Below are 10,436 nucleotides of genomic sequence, written 5' to 3'. Positions count from 1 at the left end.
GAAAACATAAGATAACACCCATTACAACCAAGACTGAAAATACTGAAATTTACTGGTTATTCAGAAGTAAAATACTAGTATCCAAAATACAGCTTCATTAAACATCGTCTCGCCTCGACAGTCGGTCACTTTGCCTCGTCAGTGTACTTTGTGCTAAGCGACCACATGGGAATGACCCAACAACTGGGGTGTGACCACAGCATTGCCATTACCACGGAACCGTGACAGGAATGAAGGTGGGCAGTACAGTAGTGACGGAATGGCGGCGCCTCGAATTGTAGCGTATGCAACCCGCAATACTACACTCGCACTCGCCCCTTTTTCCTGACGCGAAGCGGCGACCTGTGGTTGCAGGGACGCAGCCCGAGCGATGGCGGAGAAGCTGGCCGAGTGCAGAGTATGCAACCCGCAATACTACACTCCCATTCGCCCGTTTCTCAGACTTGAGGCGGCGACCTGTGGTTGCAGGGACACAGCCCGAGCGATGGCGGAGAAACTGGCCGAGTGCAGAGTATGCAACCCGCAATACTACACTCGCATTCGCCCCTTTTTCTGTCGCGAGGTGCCGACCTGTGCTTGCAGGGACGCAGCCCGAGCGATGGCGGAGAAGCTGGCCGAGTGCAGAGTATGCAACCCGCAATACTACACTCTCATTCGCACCTTTTTCTGATGCGAGGCGGTGACCTGTGCTTGCAGGGATGGAGCCCGAGCGATGGCGGAGAAGCTGGCCGAGTACAGGGTATGCAACCCGCAATACTACACTCGCATTCGCCCCTTTTTCTGAAGCGAGGTGCCGACCTGTACTTGCAGGGACGCAGCCCGAGCGATGGCGGAGAAGCTGGCCGAGTGCAGAGTATGCAACCCTCAATACTACACTCGCATTCGCCCCTTTTTCTGACGCGAGGTGCCGACATGTGCTTGCAGGGACGGAGCCCGAGCGATGGCGGAGAAGCTGGCCGAGTGCAGAGTATGCAACCCGCAATACTACACTCGCATTCGCCCCTTTTTCTGACGCGAGGTGGCGACCTGTGCTTGCAGGGACGCAGCCCGAGCGATGGCGGAGAAGCTGGCCGAGTACGAGGGCGTGCTGGGACGCCTGCACGCCGTCAGGGACGCGGCGAGGGCGCGCTGGGCCGACTGGCAGGAGCGTAGGGCGCAGGAGGGCGCGGCCTCGCCCTTTGGGCTGCCTCTGCTGCCGCTGGGCCGCGGCCGCAAGCCGCCCCAGGCCGTGGACCCGGGGGCGCCGCAGCCGCAGCACGACTACTCCCACATCTACAGGTCAGCCGCACTCTCTCCAGCGCTGCACTTCACTGCGTCTGGGTTTGCATCTACACTACTGCCCATTAAAATTGCTACACCAAGAAGAAATACAGATGATAAATGGGTATAAATTGGACAAATATATTATACTAGGACTGACATGTGATTACATTTACACACAATTTGGATGTATAGATCCTGAGAAAGCAGTACCCAGAACAACCACCTATGGCCGTAGTAACGGCCTCCATGCAGCTGGGCGTTGAGTCAAACAGAGCTTGGATGGCGTGTACAGGTACAGATGCCCATGCAGCTTCAACGCTATACCACAGTTCATCGAGAGTAGTGACTGATGTATTGTGACGAGCCAGTTGCTCGGCCACCATTGACCAGACGTTTTCAATTGGTGAGAGATCTGAAGAATGTGCTGGCGAATGCAGCAGTCCAACATTTTCTATATCCAGAAAGGCCCGTACAGGACCTGCAACATGCGGTTGTGCATTATCCTGCTGAAATGTAGGGTTTTGCAGGGATCAAATGGAGGGTGGAGCCACAGGTCGTAACACATCTGAAACGTAACGTCCACTGTTGAAGTGCAGTCAATGGGAACAAAAGGTGACCGAGACGTGTAACCGATGGCACCACATACCACCACGCCGGGTGATACGCCAGTACGGCGATGATGAATACACGCGTTCACCGCGATGTCGCCAAACACGAATGCGACCATCACGAAGCTGTAAACAGAACCTGGATTCATCCGAAAAAATGACGTTTTGCCATTCGTGCACTCAGGTTCGTCGTTAGTACACAATCGCAGGCGCTCCTGTCTGTGATACACCGTCAATGGTAACCGCAGCCACAATCTCCGTGCTGATAGTCCATGCTGCTGCAAACGTCGTGTAGATGGTTGTTGTAAACGTCCCCATCTTTTGACTCAGGAGTCGAGACGTGGCTGCACGATCCGTTACAACCGTGCGGATAAGATGCTTGTCATCTCGACTACTAGTGGTACGAGGCTTTTGGGATCCTGCACGGCGTTTTGTATTACCCTCCTGAACCCACCGATTCCATATTCTGCTTAGAGTCATTGGATCTCAACCAACGCGAGCAGCAATGTCCCGATACGATAAACCGCAATGGCGATAGGCTACAATCCGACCATTGTCAAAGTCGGAAACGTGATGGTACGCATTTCTCCTCCTTACACGAGGCATCACAACAACGTTTCACCAGGCAACGCCGGTCAACTGCTGTTTGTGTATGAGAAATTGGTTGGAAACTTTCCTCATGTCAGCATGTTGCCGGTGTCGCCACCGGCGAGTGAATGCTCTGAAAAGCTAATCATTTGCATATCACAGCATCTTCTTCCTGTCGGTTAAATTTCGCGTCTGTTGCACGTCATCTTCGTGGTGAAGCAATTTTAATGGCCAATAGTGTACATTTGCATCGTACTCCACAAGCCACCTAATGGTGTGTGGCGTAGGGTACTTTCGGTACCACTATCTGATCCCTCCAACTGTGTTCCACTCGAGATTAGTACGACGGAAGAATGGTTATCGGTAAACCTCTGTTTTTTTTGTTTTGTTTTTTTGTTTTCCTCATGCTGTTGATCATTTCTGATTCTCTCGCCATTAGAGGCAGTTTCCCTAAGACAAGAGAGTGCCCTGAACCTCTGTCCGCTCCTCCGCCCCTTTGACAAGGCCGTTGGCGGAATGAGGAGTGACTTCTAATGCCGGAAGACTTCGGCCGCCAATGCCGATTATCAACCAAAAGTTAAGCAGCGGCGGGATTCGAACCCGGGATCGGAGTCGTTTTCATTACGAATCAAAGATGCTACCTCCCCTCTATATTTACACCATGGTGCTACTTTTTTATTTTTTATTTTTTGAAAAAAAGGAAAACAATGAAATTTGATTGATGAGGAAGGGAATATAAACATTTTTTCAAATTTGTACTGTGAATAGAATGAACAAAGTATACATTATCCCAGGCTGTCGTTGCGCAATGTAAGAAAGGAAATGTCTGCTTGAGTTTTTTTTTCCAAAGTAGTAAATAGAAAAACTTATGGTACAGAAAAGAGTATCACTTCATTGTTGAAGGATATTTGCTCTCCTGCTCTGCCAGAGAAAGTAAATGTTAGAATAAAAATGGGAAAGAGAAACTGCTTTCTGCAGTGGAAAGCGCCTGGAAAAATAATCTTAAAATTTCGACAATAACTAAAGTCTCAGGAAGCAACTAGGATTCTTACATACAGATCAGTGGCAAGCTGTACTATCCGAAATATTGGACTGAAGGATTTAACCGTTAATTATGATTTTCAGCATATTTACAAATATCCTCCTGTAGTCACAATGTTGGCGCTTTTCAAGCTGTTCAGTTTCGATGTATGAATAATAATCTAGGAAAGTAGCAGGCCTCTTCTGCGTAATAAACGATGCTGTGTGGCCCATGATCTACGTTGCAGGGCAATTTTTTGCTCGTGGATATCTCAATTTTTGTGGCTGAATGATCTCTAAAAGATCTACACTGTTGGGCGTCGTACGGTCTATCACCGATAATCGTTGACGTCCGCACGTAAGCCTATGAATAAGCGTTTCGACTCTCCCGCATGCGTCACAGTTGGCCACTGGATGAAGGCCTATTTCATGTAGCTTTTCATTCTTTGCTACTTTATCGTTGACTGTTAGATACCGGTCGGCTACTACGCGTGATGTTAACATGTCGCTGTACTCGTTCCGCTATACTATACTCCAATGTGTATGTGGACGTTTTTCTTCGGGACGATTTCTATGGTTTGATGTCATGAGAAGGCCATAAAGTTTCGTCAGGCTTTCGTTATTGACGATGTTGTGTCGAATGTAGCTAAATTCCATGTAGTACAGTCGCACATGTCGGTAAGAAAGCGGAATGCCGGTGATATCAACGGGTGGATCAAGGCTATGAGGCTTTCACCGCTGGATGAGATTTGCGATGATACTGGTCCTCCGGGTACGAAACTCCTTCCTCATGCGATTTAGGAGCGGTGTTACACATTTTTTGTCTACCTTAATGAGGTTTAGACCACCTTTGGACGAAAGTAAAGTTAATGTATCAACGTGCTGACGTGAGGAAAGTTTCCAACCGATTTCTCATACACAAACAGCAGTTGACCGGCGTTGCCTGGTGAAACGTTGTTGTGATGCCTCGTGTAAGGAGGAGAAATGCGTACCATCACGTTTCCGAGTTTGATAAACGGATTGTAGCCTATCGCGATTGCGGTTTATCGTATCATATCGCGTTGGTAGAGATCCAATGACTGTTAGCAGAATATGGAATCGGTGGGTTCAGGAGGGTAATACGGGACGCCGTGCTGGATCCCAACGGCCTCGTATCACTAGCAGTCGAGATGACAAGCATCTTATCCGCATGGCAGCAACGGATCGTACAGCCACGTCTCGATCCCTGAATCAACAGATGGGGACGTTTGGAAGACAACAAATATCTGCACGAACAGTTCGACGACGTTTGCAGCTGCATGGACTATCAGCTCGGAGACCGTGGGTGCGGTTACCCTTGACGCTGCATCACAGACAGGAGTGCCTGCAATGGTGTACTCGACGACGACGACGAACGAATAGCAAAACGTCATTTTTTCGGATGCATCCAGGTTCTGTTTACAGAATCATGTTGGTCGCATCCGTGTTTGGCGACATCGCGATGAACGCACATTGGAAGCGTGTATTCGTCATCGCCATACAGGCGTATCACCCGGCGTGATGGTATGGGGTACCATTGGTTTCGCGTCCCGGTCACCTCTTGTTCGCATTGACGGCACTTTGAACAGTGGACGTTACATTTCAGATGTGTTACGACCCGTAGCTCTACCCTTCATTCAATCTTTGCGAAACCCTACATTTGAGCAGGATAATGCACGACCGCATGTTGCAGGACCTGTACGGGCTTTTCTTGATACAGGAAATGTGCGACTGCTGCCCTGGGCAGCACATTCTCCAGATCTCTCACCAATTGAAAACGTCTGGTCAATGGTGGCCGAGCAACTGGCTAGTCACAATACGCCAGTCACTACTCTTGATGAACTGTGCTATCGTGTTGAAGCTGCATGGGCAGCTGTACCTTACACGCCATCCAAGCTGTGTTTGACTCAATGCCCAGGCGTATCAAGGCCGTTATTACGGCCAGAGGTGGTTGTTCTGCGGATTTCTCAGGATCTAGACACCCAGATTGCGTGAAAATGTAATAACATGTCAGTTCTAGTATATTTGTCCAATGAATACCCGTTTATCGTCTGTATTTCTTCTTGGTGTAGCAATTTTAATGGCCAGTAGTATAATTCATATTGCTTCTAATGGCGAGCTATATGATGTTAACGTTCTGTAGTATGTTCAAGTCACGGTCGGAGTGAAGTATCAAAGCAGCTCGTAATCGATTAAGCATGTGTGACCAGTTCTTCGTCAGGAATTTATCTGGTTTGGCCTCATAGGTAACACCGAGAGATTTGTGATAATCCTTTACCTTGCACCATGTAACATGGTATATATCTCCGATGCCGCCTCCGAAGTGCAAAGCTGTGGTTTTAGCTCTGTCGCCGGCCGGGGTGGCCGAGGGGTTCTAGGCGCTATAGTCTGGAACCGCGCGACCACCACAGTCGCAGGTTCGAATCCTGGCTCAGGCATGGATGTGTGTCATGTCCTTAGGTTAGTTAGGTTTAAGTAGTTCTAAGTTCTAGGGGACTGATGACCTCAGATGTTCAGTCCCATAGTGCTTAGAGCCATTTCTTTAGCTCTGTTTAATATTGCTCAAAATGGTTCAAATGGCTCTGAGCACTATGGGATTCGAACCTGCGATCGTAGCGGTCGCGCGATTCCAGACTGAAGCGCCTAGAACCGCTCGACCACACCGGCCGGCTGATATTGCTCCTGAAAGAAACGTGAATGTTTGTAAAAGAGTTTCTGCTGCCAGAAGTTGTTGTGATGATAACGCAGTTACACATACACTCCTGGAAATGGAAAAAAGAACTCATTGACACCGGTGTGTCAGACCCACCATACTTGCTCCGGACACTGCGAGAGGGCTGTACAAGCAATGATCACACGCACGGCACAGCGGACACACCAGGAACCGCGGTGTTGGCCGTCGAATGGCGCTAGCTGCGCAGCATTTGTGCACCGCCGCCGTCAGTGTCAGCCAGTTTGCCGTGGCATACGGAGCTCCATCGCAGTCTTTAACACTGGTAGCATGCCGCGACAGCGTGGACGTGAACCGTATGTGCAGCTGACGGACTTTGAGCGAGGGCGTATAGTGGGCATGCGGGAGGCCGGGTGGACGTACCGCCGAATTGCTCAACACGTGGGGCGTGAGGTCTCCACAGTACATCGATGTTGTCGCCAGTGGTCGGCGGAAGGTGCACGTGCCCGTCGACCTGGGACCGGACCGCAGCGACGCACGGATGCACGCCAAGACCGTAGGATCCTACGCAGTGCCGTAGGGGACCGCACCGCCACTTCCCAGCAAATTAGGGACACTGTTGCTCCTGGGGTATCGGCGAGGACCATTCGCAACCGTCTCCATGAAGCTGGGCTACGGTCCCTCACACCGTTAGGCCGTCTATCCGCTCACGCCCCAACATCGTGCAGCCCGCCTCCAGTGGTGTCGCGACAGGCGTGAATGGAGGGACGAATGGAGACGTGTCGTCTTCAGCGATGAGAGTCGCTTCTGCCTTGGTGCCAATGATGGTCGTATGCGTGTTTGGCGCCGTGCAGGTGAGAGCCACAATCAGGACTGCATACGACCGAGGCACACAGGGCCAACACTCGGCATCATGGTGTGGGGAGCGATCTCCTACACTGGCCGTACACCACTGGTGATCGTCGAGGGGTCACTGAATAGTGCACGGTACATCCAAACCGGCATCGAACCCATCGTTCTACCATTCCTAGACCGGCAAGGGAAGTTGCTGTTCCAGCAGGACAATGCACGTCCGCATGTATCCCGTGCCACCCAACGTGCTCTAGAAGGTGTAAGTCAACTACCCTGGCCAGCAAGATCTCCGGATCTGTCCCCCATTGAGCATGTTTGGGACTGGATGAAGCGTCGTCTCACGCGGTCTGCACGTCCAGCACGAACGCTGGTCCAACTGAGGCGCCAGGTGGAAATGGCATGGCAAGCCGTTCCACAGGACTACATTCAGCATCTCTACGATCGTCTCCATGGGATAATAGCAGCCTGCATTGCTGCGAAAGGTGGATATACACTGTACTAGTGCCGACATTGTGCATGCTCTGTTGCCTGTGTCTATGTGCCTGTGGTTCTGTCAGTGTGATAATGTGATGTATCTGACCCCAGGAATGTGTCAATAAAGTTTCCCCTTCCTGGGTCAATGAATTCACGGTGTTCTTATTTCAATTTCCAGGAGTGTATATCGTCAGCATACGCAATGCATGGGATAGTGACAGAATCGATTCTAAGCTCGATCCCACTGTACGCTAGGTTGTTCAGTAGCAACTCTACTGCAATGGCGTAAAAAACCATTGACAGAGGACATCATTGTCGGATGGATTGCCCAATGAAAACTTCTTTTGTAAAATGGCCATTAATGAGAACTGGGGAAGAGACGTTTCTAGTAAGTTTGCGAATTAATTCTATGAGATGAGGTCCAAAACCTAGTTTCGCCGTGCTTTTAAAGAGGAAGTCATGACGTACGTGGTCATACGCCTTCTCAAAATCTAGAAACATCAGAGCGCCCTGTCCTTTGGTTTCAGCATGAACAGATGATGTCCCTTAAATCACAGGCAGTTGAGATTGCACTTCGGCCTTGCACTACACTGTACTGGTAACTGCCTAAAACCTTGTGCATAACGGTTTGCATCCGAAGCTTAATTGATCTAGTAATGATTTCGAAATCGACGTTCAGAAATGTGATGGGTCGCATGTTTTCTACCTTCCTGCTGTTGCCTTTTTTCGGTAAGTGCAAGATGATACCTTCTGTAAATGCCTTTGGTATTACTTCCAGGTGCTAGATTTCTTTCACTATCTCGAGGAGTGTCGGACCGAGGAGGTTCCAGTAGCGCTGGTAAAACAGCGCCGATACCGTCGGGTCCTGGTGATTTCCCTATATTTGCACTGTGGACCGCCAGTCGGATTTCGTCCTCTGTGAAAACAGATTCCACATTTGCATCATCCTCGCGTGACAAGCGGCAGCTCAAGGTCCTAAGAAAATCGTCGCACGAGTGGTCATCAACTGATTGCTTTTTGTAAAGTTGACCATAATAGTCGAAGACGTGCGAGATGATGTCACGTTGCTTCGTGATAGCATTCTCGGTGTCATCAACGACGGCTTCAATCAACATGGCTTTACACCGTTTCGTCGTTCTGAGAATACGGTACATGGAGGTCCGTTCTTCGGCGGCAACGTCTTTGGGGTGGGCTCGCACGATGATGCCTTACATTCGTTTGCGTTGTATCGCCGTGATTATCGCTTTATATTGTTTGATCTCTACATCAATATGGCGAATAGGATTAGTAGTGCGACTGTACAGTTCGCTCAAACAGCGATAGTAAAATTCAATATATACGAAGACAGTAACTTGTTCTCGAAAGAACAGTTAGTGTTGATGACCGTGCAGCTTTTCCCTGGAATAAATGATGAATAACTGAAAACCTCAGCTGCCGACAGGTGTTGTTGATATACCTCGATGTGGACAGCGAAAATATGTGCCCCGACCGGGACTCGAACCCGGGATCTCCTGCTTACATGGCAGACGCTCTATCCAGCTGAGTCATCGAGGACACAGACGAATAGCGCGACTGCAGGGACTTATCCCTTGCACGCTTCCCATGAGACTCACATTCCCAACTGTCCACAATTCTACATATGCATTGAACCTTTTTTTGCCCACCCACTCATTACTCGCGCACGCTTTGGCGATTCCCGTAAGAGTTTGGGCAACCTGTGCGCATTCGCGCAGACGAAGGTCAATGGCTGGGTAGCCTTTCACTATTATATAAGAAGGCAGTAACTTGTTCTCGAAAGAACAGTTACTGTTGATGACCGTGCAGCTTTCCCCTGGAATAAATGATGACTAACTGAAAACCTCAGCTGCCGACAGGTGTTGTTGATATACCTCGATGTGGACAGCTGAAAATGTGTCCTCGGTGGCTCAGACGGATAGAGCGTCTGCCATGTAAGCAGGAGATCCCGGGTTCGAGTCCCGGTCGGGGCACACATTTTCGGCTGTCCACATCTAGGTATATCAACAACACCTGTCGGCAGCTGAGGTTTTCAGTTAGTCATCACTTAAAATTCAATACTCTGTTTGTGCCAAAAGCTTTTTGTCGGGCGTAGCTCATGAGGGTAAGGCGTAATTTAGGCTTGTCACACTGAATCCACCACTGTAGAACGGTAGCGTAACGACGTCGGTGCCGCTCCAGCTGTTGCCATGTTATGTTCACCTCCTCTTCAAGTTCGGCATCCTGCAGAAGGCTGACATTTAATTTCCAGTAGCCTTTGCCGCGGTAAATTTACTGACGTTGTAGGTTAAGGTAATACTGATATGCACAATAGTCGGAGATGTTGACAGGAGCTATGTCACAGTTCACAGTGTGTTGCTGGAGGGCATCCGACTCATGGATCCTATCCAGCCGACTTGCCGAATGACTGGTTACGAAGGTGTACGCTACCCGTTTGCCGTGTAGTTTTTCCTACGTATCGTGAAGACGCATGCCATGAATTACATGTTCGATAAATCTGTTCAAGTTAGGAGTTTGGTCTCTGTCGTCGGGCACACAATTGAAGTCACCTCCAAGGATGAGATGTGCACGATAAGTGTTAAGAAGAATGGGAATTTCGTTTTTATAAAAATTTGAACGACCCATAGGCCACGGGTTAAGCCTCTGTATTGGCTCTATTTCTTGAATTTCCTCCTCGTGGTCAATATGCGAGATGTATGGGGGGAGTGCTGTCCCGAAATGTCAATAGTAAATCTCTCCGTAATGCACAACACCGCTCTTGTAACATCTGCCAGTGGAGTTTGTTTAGCATCTCCGTAACGCTCTCTCGCCAGCTAAACGATCCCGTGACGAAACGCGCCGCTCTTCGTTGGATCTTCTCTATTTCCTCAATCAGCTCTTCCTGATAGGGATCCCAGATAGATGAATAATACTCAAGATTCGGGCGA

General features: G+C 49.5%; 2 non-coding genes across 2 annotated transcripts; one reads left to right on the top strand and one right to left on the bottom strand.

The window, feature by feature from the left end:
* Positions 1 to 8,974: 8,974 nt before the first annotated feature.
* Trnat-ugu lies at positions 8,975 to 9,048 on the bottom strand. The gene has a single exon. It is a non-coding gene; the product is annotated as a tRNA-Thr (tRNA).
* Positions 9,049 to 9,408: 360 nt separating this feature from the next.
* Positions 9,409 to 9,482, top strand: Trnat-ugu. Its single transcript has one exon. It is a non-coding gene; the product is annotated as a tRNA-Thr (tRNA).
* The last annotated feature ends 954 nt before the right edge of the window (positions 9,483 to 10,436 follow it).

This window comes from Schistocerca piceifrons, chromosome 10 (genome assembly GCF_021461385.2).
Source record: "Schistocerca piceifrons isolate TAMUIC-IGC-003096 chromosome 10, iqSchPice1.1, whole genome shotgun sequence".
NCBI classification, from domain to species: domain Eukaryota; kingdom Metazoa; phylum Arthropoda; class Insecta; order Orthoptera; family Acrididae; genus Schistocerca; species Schistocerca piceifrons.
The sequence above is the reverse complement of the archived record's forward strand: the minus strand, read 5'-3'. Positions and strand labels throughout refer to the sequence as shown.